At 42.3% G+C, this 16,471-nt stretch overlaps 1 protein-coding gene across 8 annotated transcripts in view; it reads right to left on the reverse strand.

Moving 5' to 3' along the window:
• The window catches only part of CDH18 (cadherin 18), a 596,824-nt gene that overhangs the window by 73,817 nt on the left and 506,536 nt on the right, over nt 1-16,471 (reverse strand). The gene's annotated exons all lie outside the window — the stretch shown is intronic.

Here is a 16,471-nt window from a genome sequence, read left to right on the forward strand (position 1 = left end):
AGTACATAAAAGACATTGATAGATTGGAGTGAGTTACATAGAAATAAATAAAGAAATATGGGGAATCCTGAATTTACGGACATTATATTTTCTAAAAACTGTATTTTTAGCATTACTTGATTTTGGACTCTTAAACTGAGTGGCTGTTATAACTAGTAAGAAAATACACACCCTAGAATGATCAGATGTTGCTTCTGGGTAAATTTTAAACATACAACAGCCATTAACTTAAGAAGAGCCTTGCTGTTTTAGACAACTTGCTGTACAGCATGATTCTCAAGGTTTTTGATTCCCACTGTCTCAGATGACACAAAAAGTGATTTCCGGAACACTACTTTACTTGTACTTTAAAATTAATTTCTTCTCATTTATTCAGTAAAACCATTTACCCATTATTACACAAGAAATGAAATTTTCATTATATCATTGTTTCCATTCTGTTCTGAAAACAAATCACACATAAATAAGTAGAACTAATCACGAAGAATAATATTTTAAAGTATCTATGAAGATAGATTCAGAATGATTTTAACACAGTGTTGCACTGTAAGTTCCTTTTCATCAGAAGTGTAGATTTTCATAAAGCTAGATAAAAATAGTATACCAGTCTCTTTTAGTTCATCAGTGTGTTTTTCCTTTAAATGACACTGTTAGAAACAGGTCTTTTTTCACAAATTTCCCTATGATATACTGAAATTAACCACAGTTTATACATACTATAACAGAAAGGCATGGACATATTTGGATAAAAAGAGCTGATCTAACTTAAATATGCAGTTTCATCAAAATCAACACAGTTCACAATATATGGTACTCTTGTTCTGAACTTTAATTTTGCTGAAAACCAGGAAGATATAAAAGTATTAAAATTAAAAATGTCATGCTTTGAAATTTTCCAAATAAATTGCTTTGATTTTTCACATTGCAAATTTTTCATTGCCTTTTCCAATAAGATAATATGAAATGCTCCAGCAACTCTTATGAGGAAAGGCTGAGAGAGTTGGGGTTGTTCAGCCTGGAGAAGAGAAGGCTGTGGGGAGACTTTATAGCAGCCTTCCAGCACCTGAAGGGGGCCTACAGGAAAGCTGGAGAGGGACTTTTTACCAGGGCATGTAGTGATAGGACAAGGGATAATGGCTTCTAAGCTGAAAGAGGGGAGATTTAGATTAGGTAGAAGGAAGAAATTCTTTACTATGAGGGTTGTGAGACACTGGAACAGATTGCCCAGAGAAGCTGTGGATGCCACCTCCCTGGAAATGTTCAAGGCCAGGTTGGATGGGATGTTGTGCAACCTGGCGTAGTGGAAGGTGTCCCTGCCCATGGCAGGGGGGTTGGAACTGGATGATCTGTAAGGTGCCTTCCAATCCAAACCATTCTATGATTCTATGATTCTATGATTCCTTTTAAAGTAGGAATTGTCCCTGAATATCTTCATACTTGCCAGGGCTCCTGTACATCGCAGAAGAAGACAGTAAGTTCCTATTAACAAGACATGTCCCTGTCTGAAACGGTGTGGAAAGAAACTGAAAAAGAAAATTGTCACAGGCTTTTTAAATTTAAACACAGTCTTAATTATGCTTCATATTTGTTAGGCAGCATTGTGACCCTGTTAACTGCGTACTTTTCAGCTATGTTTCCAATATTTATTCATCTTCACTAAGAAAGGAAAGCAAGAAAAAAAATGCAAGATGTAAACATCATTATGGGGACACCCCACCCTGTTTCTGGTATTAAAAGAAGAATTTTTATAGAAGTTTGACTCCTATGTCAAAAAACATGTACAATATGTGGAGGCTTAGATCTGTTGGAATGGAGTTGAGAAGAACACACAGCTCTGGACCTCTGGCCTGCTGACTTTAGTCATACTTATTTCCATCTTAAAATAATGTGAGATATGTTTTCGCACATGGAAGCCTCTCCCAGCACACACTTTTTCTTCTAACTTTTTGTCTAGATATATTCACCTCTAAATCACACAAATTTTGGGGTTATTTCTCTGACAATTTCTACAGTCTTGGTAAGCATATTTTCCAATTCGAATTTATCTTCCTTGACCATGCATGACCGGAAACCTACCTACATTCCAGATGAGATTTTATCACCACATTTTCTAATTACAACTTTGGGGTTTTTTTTTCCGATCATATCACACTGGTCATTTATTTATGATTTACTAATATACCCAGGACATTGTCCTCCAATGGCACTTCCAAGTTAATGAGACCAGGGTTAATGTAGAGTCACAGAATATCTCCAGTTGGAAGGGACCCATGAGGATTATCGAGTCCAACTCCCTGCTCCACACAGGACTAACTAAAACTAAACAAAATGACTAAGACCATTGTCAAGATAGTCTTATAATTAGTCCTGGAACATGGCCTTTACTATGCAATACTTTTAAATTTCATTTTGTTCTTCTTGATCTTGCCCTCAAAGACATAGGTTTCTTCCTCTGTACTGACAATTCCTCACAACTTTTTATCATCAGGAAATTTCTTCATGGTGGTCCTGCTTTTATCCTCAAAACATCAGACAAAATTGATCGAGAACATTGAGGTATCAAGCTCTGAAAAAAAGACTGAGATGTCCACTGCTGTAAATCCAGTGCCTCTGGATTAGAGAAAGCCCTGAAAATAAGGGTTTTTTTGGCAAGTTTTACTTCTTTCTCCACTCAGGCTCTCTGAATTAATTCCTGATACTGAACTGCAGTCAATTCCTTTTTTTTTTTTCCAAGCTTTCTTTAAGATGCTTCTGTGCTTTGCAGCTTCTGACAATGTGTTATGTTGTCTTTTTTAGCATTCTGTGAAGAGCCATTTTACTTGCAAGTAAGAAGAGTTACAACAGAAGGCTCAACTGTAAATGAAACTGCAAAAATCAAGACTTTTTAATTCAAGTGGATACAATTATTAAGAAAATGTCTGCCACAGGAAAGTGCCTAACTATGCATTTACCGAAGTACTTAACTATGTACTTACGTGACTGTCTGGTACAGTTGAAGTAGTTTATCTTATTACTTATACAAAATAAGAACTTATTTTAGATTCAGTAATGACTGCAGAATTTTAGTCAGCTTTATCTTACAGCCTGCTCCTGCATGATGTGTAAATAGAACCTTCCCAGAATAAACCATAGTTCATTTTAACATTTTAAGCTCAAAGGTTTCCTATCTAGTTGGGAAAAAAACCTCCCAAACAACTCCACTTTAATGATAAACTAGTTTGTCATGGGCAGGTTAAATTTTGTTTGGAAAATTTCCAATCTGTTGTTGGATCATAAGCCTGGACACTAGAGATTATCTGAAGGTCCAGTAGGTCATACTAGATCCCCCATATTCTAGTTTCTTATACATCTATCTTGTCATGATCAGAACCACTAAATGGTTCAAATATAATTTTATACGTCTATTTAATAACTAATTAAATGTGTGATTTTGCTAATCACTGAGGGAAGTGAACTGTTGCAGATGGTAATTTCATTAATATAATTTTACTTCGTGAATAAAAGTTCTATTTTTATCACTGCTTTCCTTTAGGATATGTAGTTAGCTTACTTTATTGTAACTTAACATTCTGCATATATTGTACATATTAAAATACATTTCAAAATCTAATATTATTCTACCTTGAAAGAATTTGACACAATCCTTTTAAAAGAAATAAATACGGTTTTTGTGGTTTTCACATATTAAGACTAATACTGAGCAAGTACAAGTCAGCAGATGCATTTCTTGTTTCTTAAGACTTCAAAATAACATTTAGAACTCTCAATGGACTTTGCCTTGGGTTTGTGATTTAGTTCAAACTATAGCTGTATACAAAATGTGCAATACAGATTTTGGTCATACTCCACATTCTGAATGATTTTATAACACAGATGTTTTTAATCTAGGCCTTTGAGTCAGATCTGTTTTATATATCTAAACTTACACATTTTGTTCCTTTACAGGGACATCACTAGCCACTTCACGGCTAAAAGTCAAAGCACTATAGAAATGAAAATTAGTGGTCAATTTTCTTCTATGGTCATGATTACGGTACTGAAAGACACTATGCCCTTTCTTAAGGGAAATTATCATTGAAATAGCTTCATTGACTGAGCGGAAAATACACCAGTTTATGTGGCACTTGCAGGGATGCCAAATGTAACCATAGCATGTTCCACAGTTTTCATAATGGAAAGCATATTCAAATTAATTAAATTAAGAATTTGCTGCCATGCTGCCTCCCAGAAAGCAGACAAGAAATTCTAATCTATCACATGCAATCGCTGAAAATCAAAACAATGTCTTTCACAGAAATACCATAGCAAGTGGCCACCCTTTTTGAGCAGGAACCTGTCATTCTTTCTGTCACCAACAGGTAAAGTATATGTATATGGGTGCCAGGTTTGCCAGCTCTGTTTCTGTTAGTAGGGTTCACAGTTTTTTAAAATATATTTCTCTCAGGCTTTTGTAGGCTGGTTTAATCAACAGGACAAAATTATCAGGGATGTTTTGCCACTGAAATGTTTTACCTGTCCCATTGTCTTCAGATTGTTGCTACTTCCAAACCACTACGCTATGGAAGAGATATTTTCTGGATTTAGTGGCAGTGGATTGTTGGTTTATTCCACTTTGATAGTCGTCATTCCTGTAAACATCAACTTTGAACTTTGGTCCAGACATCCGCATCAAACTTTTCAGAAAGTTAAGCATTTAAACAAAGCCGACATTTTTGGTGCAGATCTCATTATCTAATCACAACCCAAACTCTTTAATAAACCTATGTCCACTGTGATTCTTGATGGCTGTAGAGGTACAGGTGTCTTTTCATTTGTTCTGTTGAGCTGTATAGACATGGTCCTATTGTCTGAGGACCTCTGTGCAGGTTGGACCATAAACCGGAGTTTACGTGCACAACTCAAGTGGTATCTGGCAGGCTGTATGGCTGCAGCTTGAAGTACTGTGTACAAATACTTTTTCCTGTGTTCCGAAGTAGCAGAGAAGAGTTAATCAAGTAAAATAGTTGTTAGATTGTGATATGGGCAGGATGGAAATATATTTTAACAGAAACAGCCAGTGGAAATGGTACAGAACAAAGTGCCGCTGTCATAGTATTGATAAAGAAAAATACAGAGTCATTAGATTAAGTTGGGTCCCGTAAGACATACAGCATCCATTCTTCAAATATTTTCTAGTCAATGGAAATTATGTTACATAACCATCTACACAAAACAGGCGTGAGCTGGACTATAAGAAAACAAGTGGTCTGCAGTTTCCAAACATCTTTTCAGATTCTCTAAAAGAAGTTGGTGGAGGACAACCACCACTTAGCAACCTGACAGGTGAGCAGCAGAGTCACTGGAAGCCAAAAACCTGGCTCTTTCTTTTTCTGTTTCAAAAAGCAGTATTTTTTCCCAAATACATTAATGTCAAACACATTACATGGCTTAACACCTAGTTAGGTACAGTGTTTGTAATCATTCTAATCTTCAAAATTTAAACTTTTTTTAAGCACCAACCCTCCCCTTGGAAAGAAATCTAAGTATAGCTTAGATTTTTAGTGTAGTTTATGCAACCTGATGCATCCAAAGTCAAAATACGTTCTTTCAAAAAGAAATTCAAGCTTAACGGTGAATTCTTTATCTAACGGATTCACTATTAAAAGCCAGATTGGACCACCAGACCTCCCGTAGAACTCAGGCCATTAACTAAACTAGCACTGTACTGAACCTAGCAGTTTGATTTTAGCTAAAGCACATCCTCCTGAAAGCGTGTAATTTTGAACTGAATTGATCAAGAGGTAGAAAATATAACTTATTTCCTTGACTGAATATTCCAGTTGCTAATCGTAACGTCAAAGGTCTGCCCTTTATTTGGTAGTGTGCACTTGGAATTGCAAATCATCGACTCTTGTTACCCTCTTTCAGACTATTAGTTTCCAGCATTTCTTCTTGTAAAGATACTGATATACTCTCACGAAGCTAACCTTTCTGATAAACTAACTAGTAAATAATTTTTCCCTGTAAAGCCTTTTCTCCCACTCATAGAGTTATTTACTCTTTTCAGCTTTCCAAAATATTGTAAAAATACAGACAAATGAAATGAATATTGATATTTCAATAATGCTACTCCCTCAATAACAACCTCTGATGCAAATTTAACTTCCCTAATCTTTTTACAATATATAAAGAATCTATTTAAGGGTTGTATTGTGCTTTTCTTGGCTCATTACTACTTTGGAAAATAATTTTGAGCTGTTTTATTCTTAGTTTATGTAGTTATTATTCTCTTGGATACAGTCCCATCCTCCTCAGTTCTAATTGTATGATTCCACATTTACTGCATCGAGTGGAACAAGTTATCAAAAAATTTGGTTTATTTTGAGAGAATGTGCTGTTCTCATCTTTATGCATCATTCTGCCATTTTTATGTCATCCAAAAATTTTCTCAGCAGCACTCTTCTGTTTACTTTTAATCCACACAGAAGGAAGTGTCCTGGGTTTGGCCAGGACAGGGTTAATTTTCACTGGACTCCAGGAAGGGGCACAGCCGGGGGGTGGGGACTGACCCCACCTGGCCAAACAGAGCCCGGTATTCCATACCATGTGCCGTCACGCTGGGTTCCGGTGGGGGGGGCAGCGCGGCGGGAACATTCTCGTGGCTCGGGAGCCTGCGGCGCCGGTGCGGTCCGAGAGAGCGGGTCTGTTTTTGTCGTGTTTTCTCCTTATCTGTATCGTTGTTGTTCCTGTTCCCTCTGTTTGCTGTTCTGTTAAACTGCCCTTATCCCGACCCACCAGTTTGTGCCTGTTTTCTTTCCATTCTCCTCCGCACGCCGGCGGGGGGAGGGGCGGCCGCGTGGCGCTTTTGTTGCCGGCGGCAGCCGAAACCAGAACATTTAATTTGGCGCCCAAGCGTGGGGCAGGGATAACGGCAGGGCTGAGCAGCGGGTGTTAAAACTGCTTTCTTACATTTTGTTAAATTTTGTTATACGCATTTTTCTGTGTTAAAATAATCGCCGGTAAGAATGTTTCTGTCTTTCATCAGATGGCTGTGGTTTTTGAATCTGTACTTGCTGTACTTGTTCCCTGTGGTGCTGTTCATCATCGCGGGGAAAAGGATCAGGATTATGATTTTACTGTACTGTACGATGTCGACTTATGACATGATAGCATCACTGTGTATGAAATTAGGCTTGTATTTGCATGCGGCACTGCTATCATTTCCGTACCTGTTTTAGAATTTGTGAATAATCAAACCCAGTCTGTGGGGAAAACCGAAGGGGATACCTTCCCCCACTCTTTCACCCCCCCTCTTTCCCTCAGGCTGGTCCTAACGGCTTTTGAGAATTTCGAGTACCCGTGGGATGCTCAGGCCAGCACTCTCCTTTTGTTCTGCCTCCTGAATGGTTTTTGGGTCTTGTTTAGGGTTAAGCAAGTAGTTAAGAACATCCTGCAGAGACCTGCCCCGGGGCTGGATAGCTGTGAGTGGCTGGGTGTGTGGGACAGCATGGGCAAGTACCTAGGGCAGTGGGCACCTCCAGTGTTTTTTAAACTCACCCCTGAGGAAGTACAGGATCCGGACAAACTAGTAAAGTATCTGCACAAAGTGTGCTGCCACCCTGGGAACTCCAGAGAGACACAGATCACCACAACGTGCTGGGGTCTGGCCCACGCCTACCGAGCCCTGTTCAACACTGTTCAGTGCCTTAAAGGGGAAAGGGGGGTAAACGAAGCAGCAGGTACTGCGGCTGGTGCTGCCCCCCCAGCCGGCCCTGCAGCCCCTCCAGCCCAGCAGGCAGTCACAGCCCCCCCGACCAGCACCACGGCTGCTGCAGCCACTGGTGTGGTCCCAGCTCCCCCGGCGGGCACGGCAGCTGCTGCAGCTCCAGCCACAGGCACAGTGACTGAGCCCAATGACCAACCTGTGCCGGTTGCAGTCGCCCCCGTAAAACTAAAGAAAGACGCAAAGAGAGCAGATCGCTCCGGGAGGGATGATGATGAGCCTGGGTCATCACGGGAGATAGAGACAGAGATCATCACCCGGTCCCTGTCCCTGGGCGAGCTGCGAGACATGCGGAAAGATTTCAGCCGCCACCCAGGCGAGCACATTGCTACCTGGCTGCTGCAGTGCTGGGATAACGGGGCCAGCAGCTTGGAGTCAGAGGGCAAGGAAGCCAAGCAGCTGGGATCCCTGGCCAGGGATGGGGGCATTGACAAGGCCATTGGGAAAAAGGAACAAATCCTTAGCCTCTGGAGGAGACATCTGTCAGGTGTGAGGGAGAGGTACCCCTTCAGTGACGATTTTGTATGCTATCCTGGCAAGTGGACCAATATGGAAAGGGGTATTCAGTACTTGAGGGAATTAGCTGTGCGGGAGCTGATTTACTGTGACACAGACGATGAGCAGGTACCCACAGACCCAGATGAACTCCAATGCTCACAATCCATGTGGAGGAAGTTTGTGCGGAGCGCACCCTCCTCATATGCCAACTCACTGGCAGTTGTAAACTGGAAAGGTAAAGACGCACCAAAAGTGGATGAGGTGGCTGTCAGACTCCGGCAATATGAGGGAAGTCTCTCTTCCTCCCTTGTCTCAGCTGTAAATAAATTGTCCCAGAAGGTCCAGCGACTCGAACAGAGTATGTCCTACTCCCCACCTGTACGGGCCAGTGTCTCAGCTATTAGGGGCAAGCGTTTCTCTGCTCAGGAGAGGGAATACAGAGGCTATGCACCCCTGGGCACCCTGTGGTTTTACCTGCGTGACCACGGAGAGGACATGAGGAAGTGGGATGGAAAACCCACCTCAAGTCTAGAGGCACGAGTGCGTGAGTTGCGAGGTAAAACAATCACCAAAGGGGATTCTGTTAGGAAAAATGCCTCTCCAGTTTCCAGCAGCCAGCTCTCCAGACCAGGTAGACAGTTTGACCTTGATTCTGATCCTCTGGAGGGGACCTCCAAGTCATTTTTACAGCAGGTGAGCAGCAAATTCTCTGACAAGGATTAGAGGGGCCTTGCCTCCAGCCAGGTGGAGGAAAGGGACAACCGTGTTTATTGGACGGTGTGTATTCGGTGGCCTGGCACGTCAGATCCACAAGAGTATCAAGCTCTAGTGGACACTGGTGCACAGTGTACTTTAATGCCATCAGATTTCCAAGGGTCAGAGCCCATTTGTATTTCGGGAGTGACAGGGGGGTCCCAAGAGCTGAGTGTACAGGAGGCTGAATTGAGCCTCACTGGGCAGGAGTGGCAGAAGCACCCCGTTGTAACTGGCCCCGAGGCTCCGTGCATCCTTGGGATAGACTATCTTAGGAGAGGGTATTTCAAGGACCCAAGGGGGTATCGGTGGGCTTTTGGCATAGCTGCTGTGGAGACGGAAGAAATTAAACAGCTGTCCATCTTGCCTGGTCTCTCGGAGGATCCTTCCGTTGTGGGGTTGCTGAGGGTTGAAGAACAACAGGTACCCATCGCAACCACAACGGTGCACCGGCGACAGTATCGTACCAACCGAGACTCCCTTCTCCCCATTCATCAGCTGATCCACCAGCTGGAGAGTCAAGGAGTGATCAGCAAAACTCGCTCACCCTTTAATAGTCCCATATGGCCAGTAAGAAAATCTACTGGAGAGTGGAGACTGACAATAGACTACAGTGGCCTGAATGAAGTCACACCACCGCTGAGTGCTGCCGTGCCAGACATGCTAGAACTTCAATATCAGCTGGAGTCGAAGGCAGCCAAGTGGTATGCGACAAATGACATTGCTAATGCATTCTTCTCCATCCCTTTGGCAGCAGAGTGCAGGCCACAGTTTGCTTTCACCTGGAGGGGCATCCAGTACACCTGGAATCGACTGCCCCAGGGGTGGAAACACAGTCCCACCATTTGCCATGGACTAATCCAGACTGCACTGGAAAAGGGTGAAGCCCCAGAACATCTGCAGTACATCGATGACATCATTGTATGGGGTGACACCGCGGAGGAAGTTTTTGAGAAAGGGGAGAAAATGGTTCAGATCCTTCTGAAAGCCAGTTTCGCCATTAAGCGAAGTAAAGTCAAGGGACCTGCGCAAGAGATCCAGTTTTTGGGAATAAAATGGCAGGATGGGCACCGTCAAATCCCAATGGATGTCATCAACAAAATAGCAGCTATGTCTCCACCAACCAGCAAAAAGGAAGCACAGGCCTTTCTGGGTGTTGTGGGTTTTTGGAGGATGCACATCCCAAATTACAGCCAGATTGTGAGTCCTCTGTACCACGTGACCCAGAAGAAGAATGATTTTGAATGGGGCCCTGAGCAACGACAGGCATTTGAACAAATTAAACGGGAGATAGCTCATGCTGTAGCCCTTGGTCCAATCCGGTCAGGGCAAGATGTTAAAAACGTGCTCTACACCGCAGCCTGGGAGAATGGCCCAAGCTGGAGTCTCTGGCAGAAAGCACCAGGGGAGACTTGAGGTCGACCCCTGGGGTTCTGGAGCTGGGGATACAAAGGATCCGAGGCCTGCTATACTCCCACTGAGAAAGAGATTCTGGCAGCATATGAAGGCGTTCGAGCTGCTTCAGAAGTGGTCGGCACTGAAGCACAGCTCCTCCTAGCTCCACGATTGCCGGTCCTGGGCTGGATGTTCAAAGAGAGGGTCCCCTCTACGCATCATGCCACCGATGCTACGTGGAGTAAGTGGGTCGCGCTGATCACCCAGCGCACCCGAATGGGAAACCCCAGTCGCCCAGGAATTCTGGAGGTAATCATGGACTGGCCAGAAGGCAAAGATTTTGGAGCATCGCCAGAGGAGGAGGTGACACGTGCTGAAGAGGCCCCACTGTATAACCAGCTGCCAGAAGATAAGAAACAGTATGCCCTGTTCACGGATGGGTCCTGTCGCATTGTGGGGAAGCTGCGGAGGTGGAAGGCTGCTGTATGGAGCCCTACACGACAAGTCGCGGAAACGGCCGAGGGATAAGGTGAGTCCAGCCAGTCTGCAGAGGTGAAAGCCATCCAGCTGGCTTTAGACATTGCCAGTCGAGAGAAGTGGCCAGTGCTCTATCTTTACACTGACTCTTGGATGGTGGCCAATGCCTTGTGGGGGTGGCTGCAGCAATGGAAGAAGAACAACTGGCAGCGCAGAGGCAAACCTATCTGGGCTGCCCCATTGTGGCAAGATATTGCTGCCTGGCTAGAGCTGTTGGTTGTAAAAGTCCGTCACGTGGACGCCCATGTCTCTAAGAGTCGGGCCACTGAAGAACATCAAAACAACCACCAGGTAGATCAGGCTGCTAAGATTGAAGTGGCTCAGCTGGATCTGGACTGGCAACATAAGGGTGAACTCTTTATAGCTCGGTGGGCCCATGACACCTCGGGCCACCAAGGAAGAGACGCGACATACAGATGGGCTTGTGACGGAGGGGTGGACTTGACCATGGACACCATCGCACAGGTTATCCATGAATGTGAGACATGCGCTGCAATCAAGCAAGCCAAGCGGGTAAAGCCTCAGTGGTATGGAAGATGATGGCTAAAATATAAATATGGGGAGGCTTGGCAGATTGACTATATCACACTGCCACAAACCTGCCAAGGCAAGCGCTATGTGCTCACAATGGTGGAGGTCACCACCGGATGGCTGGAAACCTACCCTGTGCCCCATGCCACGGCCCGGAATACCATCCTGGGCCTGGAAAAACAAGTCCTGTGGTGACATGGCACTCCCGAAAGTATCGAGTCGGACAACGGGACTCACTTTCGCAACAGCCTCATAGACACCTGGGCCAAAGAACACAGTATCGAGTGGGTGTATCACATCCCCTACCATGTACCAGCCTCTGGAAAGACCGAACGTTACAATGGGCTGCTAAAAACCACTTTGAGGGCAATGGGGGGTGGGACTTTCAAAAATTGGGATACCCATTTAGCAAAGGCCACCTGGTCGGTTAACACCAGAGGGTCCACAAACCGGGCTGGTCCTGCCCAGTCAAAACCTCAGCGCCCCGTAGAAGGGGATAAAGTCCCTGTAGTGCACATGCGGAACGTGTTAGGGAAGACAGTTTGGGTTAGTCCTGCCTCGGGCAAAGGCAAGCCCGTCCGCGGGATTGCTTTTGCTCAAGGACCTGGGTGTACCTGGTGGGTAATGCCGAAGGATGGGGAAGTCCGATATGTACCTCATGGGGATTTGATTTTGGGCGAGAATAGTCCATAAATAAATTGTATAAAGTTAATTGTTAAATAACCCTGTCACTGTCTGTTATCACTGTTATAATTGTTATATGTTGTACCAGTAGTAGCATAGTAAGAATCGTCCAGATTAAAGAAGGATGGACTTTTTCGATGAAAACCTAGCAGAGCACAGCGATGATGGAACTGGACCTGGTTTTCAACAACTGGCACCCAGCAACTTCATCAAGATCAACATCTCCTGCAGACTGTGGGCACGGGCCGCACCAGATACATCAGCCGTGAGCTCCGGATGCAGCAAGCGATTGCCCATCACCACACATCACCTCTCCTGCCATGGAAGACCATTACGACAGATGGAGCATGAAGTCATGGATTAAGTGAACTCAATGGACACTTTAGAGTGATGATCCATAGACTAAAGGAATGATATCTGGAGACAGGAGAAGTGGTGGTGATCAACTGGACAATGGGGGACCTGGGCATGACGTAGATGGTATGGAATAAGGGGTGGATAATGTCCTGGGTTTGGCCAGGACAGGGTTAATTTTCACTGGACTCCAGGAAGGGGCACAGTCGGGGGGTGGGGGCTGACCCCACCTGGCCAAACAGAGCCCGGTATTCCATACCATGTGCCGTCACGCTGGGTTCCGGTGGGGGGGGCAGCGCGGCGGGAACGTTCTCGCGGCTCGGGAGTGTGCGGCGCCGGTGCGGTCCGAGAGAGTGCGTCTGTTTTTGTCGTGTTTTCTCCTTATCTGTATCGTTGTTGTTCCTGTTCCCTCTGTTTGCTGTTCTGTTAAACTGCCCTTATCCCGACCCACCAGTTTGTGCCTGTTTTCTTTCCATTCTCCTCCGCACCGCGGCGGGGGGAGGGGCGGCCGCGTGGTGCTTTTGTTGCCGGCGGCAGCCGAAACCAAAACAGGAAGCTGAACAGAGTTGGTCTTACACCCATCCCTGTAAAGCCCTCGTGGAATCTCTTCCTTTCATGATGATTCTGCCTTAATGGCAATTTTTTGCTGCCTCCCAGGTAGCCAGTTCATAGCCATTTAATATGTGCTTTTTTTGCTACCGCTTATCTATTTAACTAGAATGGTATGTGATATGGCAGTTATATTTTCCAATAAAACTTGCCATTTCATAAAGAAAAGAAATCAGGTTTCTTTATCGTGACTTTTTTTCCTGAAGAACACTTGGAGAAGTATTATTGTTATTTCTGGTTTTTTACTGGCTAAATTCTCAGGTCCTCTGTTTTTCTGTTTGTCTAAATTTGCCAGCTTATTTTTACAGGTTTCCTTTTGATTGGCCTTTCAGAAAACTTACACACATTTACATTCTGCACTGCATATTTCCTCATCTACTTCTTTATTACCCTTTCTAGTTTTGGGACTGGACAATAATCATAGCTCTACATTATTCTAATCCTGTTTCTAGAAAAGTCAACATTTTAGGGTGAAAAATAGGAAAATTCTGCCATTTTTTTGGATGTGCAGATTCTGAAAAGAGTTCATAACATGGTTAATTCCGCTCCTTTCTGAAATTGTTTATCAACATGTTATGTCCTGAAAATGTGCAAGTTGTTTCTTTTGAAGTATAAATTGCACAAAAAAAAAAAGTTCTTACGAATTTTCAGACAGCAAAACAGAGTTAAATATTCTTTCAAGCAAATTCATTGAGTTGTTTTGACCTCGTCTGAGATTGTTTCTCCATTACCGAATATTTTATTTTTTTCCATCCAAAATTGTTGGAGATGATGTATGGAGTAGTACAAGAAAGCCTTAAAGACAGACTTTGACTTGAACAAAAATATACTTGTGTCTAGTAGCAACATGCCACTATATACTAGTTGTCTGCGTAAGGGTGCATGATGAAATAATTCAATTTATAACAGAAGACACTTCAGTGGTTTTGCACTGACTCCTGTCATTTCCTTGGAAATGAATCTGAATTAGTGGCTTTTCTAGAGTTCTGAAGAAACATACGGTTAGGAATAAACAGGGCTAAATAGTCAGATTCTCCAGCTTGAACAATACAGTGGTCAAACTCTGATGTGTTCCTGTTAATGCAGTAGGTGTGTGCCTCTGGTAAAGCAGCATGAGGCAAGGCTACAGAACCATGATGCTACTGCCATGTTGAGACTTTTTTTTTCTGACTATTTAGTTAAAAAATATATATATGAAAAAGAAGAATCTGTACACTAACTAGGAGGGAGCTCAAAACTGTTAACAAGTGATTGCTGGTATAATGAAATGCTTAAAGTGTTATGTTCAAGACACCTATGAAATACACCTAGATACAGATTTACATGACTAACATATAACTTAATGCTGCTTACATATTGAAGACTTCTCCATAACATATTACTTGTCAGGTAGGCAAGCAGAGGAACCAAGCAAATGATGCAAATATGAAGATAAGGCAATGGCAAAGAATGCTGGAAGGATGGAAATTATTTAGTGTGATTTCTTCAGATATAAATTTCTTCTAGGTGTTTTTAATCCTTGGCGAGAAGAAATAACCTTATGACACGAGACAAAACAATTAAGTAAAAAGTAACCCCTGAACATAACAGATGGGAATTAAGTACAAGAATCTTCTCAAAGGAAATCCCATTTGACAAATACCCCTCTCTCTTAAAATAGAAATACTATTGACGGCCAGTATGAAACACTGCTTCTTGTAATGTCACTTACCTTCTGCCCTACATAAAAAAGTATTTAATGTATAGTTTGAATGAAGATTACAAAATAATAGACAGCTTAAAGCTGCTAATATTTCACTCATAATCCAATGCTCGTTATTATTTCTTTCATAATGGGAAAAAAAACAAAGATGGATGCACAGACTTGACTTTATTTCTCATAATATTGTGTTTTCAAAGTAGATCACCTTGATAAGATGGACAAGAATATAGACAATGACTATTGGCTTGACAAAAAAACTTTCAAATAGGGTCAAAAAGGTGCCTGGCTAATCAAAAAACTGAATGCAACATGCAATCTTGAAAATATTCAACATTTGGACAAAATTTCATGTGCTGATTTATTTAATTACAGTTGACAGACAAGGTCAAGACACAGTTCAGCTTATCTGTTAGTAAGAAAGCTCGCTTATCCGACAGAACAAGCATTTACATGGTGCTTGTGTTCTTTTCTCCCTGTGACACTTATTACATGACCATGAGCATTCCACTTTACCACAATGCTTCATTGACCCATGCATAACACATAAGGACCTTAGAGCAGTGTAGCATAATTTGTAATTGTTATAAGTCATTTAGAGCACAACCTTACTCAGCATTTAAGTATGCTTATTTGTAAAGTGCAAATGAAATACAATGAGTGTCAATATGGAAATGTGAAACACCTTCTCCAGGTGTCGTAGGTACCTGAATTGCAATGAAACCATTTCTGCTTGACGTGTTATGATAGTGGCCATGAAAGCTAATGCCTCTTCAAAACAAAATCATCAAATTCAACAAGCAGTAAAATATCATCATCAAAATTTCTTCATTTTGGAAATTGCTTTAGTACCAGATTTAGTACACCAGAGTGTAAATATTCATATGTATACATGTTACAATAACTACCTTACAAATATGATTAAATGGTTTCCTTATAGGTCTTCGAAGGAAAAATCCTAGAAACAAAATATTATTGTAATGTTTTCTGGAAAAAAACATTTTAACCAACAAAAATTTATAATCTCATTAAAACCTTACCACTTGTAAAAAAAGCCAATCTATTTGCATAATGAAAAATATTAGTCCAAACTCCACATAGAAGAAAGAAACGCTAAAAACTGCACTCCGGATAAACAGAATGCTGACTAAAGGATCATGGTAGATCACAAATAGATATTTTTGAATGCTGAAAATGTGTCTGTGGTAGCATTAAGTGTACCACAGTTTTCATAACTTTATGACACACACAAAAAAAGATGATGTTATAGAAATAAAATTTAAAGAAATCCTATAATAAAACTTCTCGTATGTGTGTTTACGAATGTTGTTTTCTTTCTTAGACTCAACACCCACAAGATCTTGGTCTATTAGGTGACATAATATGTAGCTATTGACTTCTGTTGAGATTCAGTCAGGATTTATTGACCTGAGAGCTAAATATTGATCTAGTCTGAGAAAAGATAAATCTCTGCCTAGAGGTACAATAAATCTTACAGTTGGCCAAAAACAGAAGTCTGTGTTGTTCCATTGTTACAGGTGCATTGCTATCAAGAAAATGACTACAGAATTAGCGAAGTGGTGTAGCTTGTTGAAAAGAGGCACCCTCACACTACGATAAATTAGAAAGCATCACAACAAGGTCACACA

The sequence above is a fragment of the Opisthocomus hoazin genome, chromosome 3 (assembly GCF_030867145.1).
Source record: "Opisthocomus hoazin isolate bOpiHoa1 chromosome 3, bOpiHoa1.hap1, whole genome shotgun sequence".
NCBI classification, from domain to species: domain Eukaryota; kingdom Metazoa; phylum Chordata; class Aves; order Opisthocomiformes; family Opisthocomidae; genus Opisthocomus; species Opisthocomus hoazin.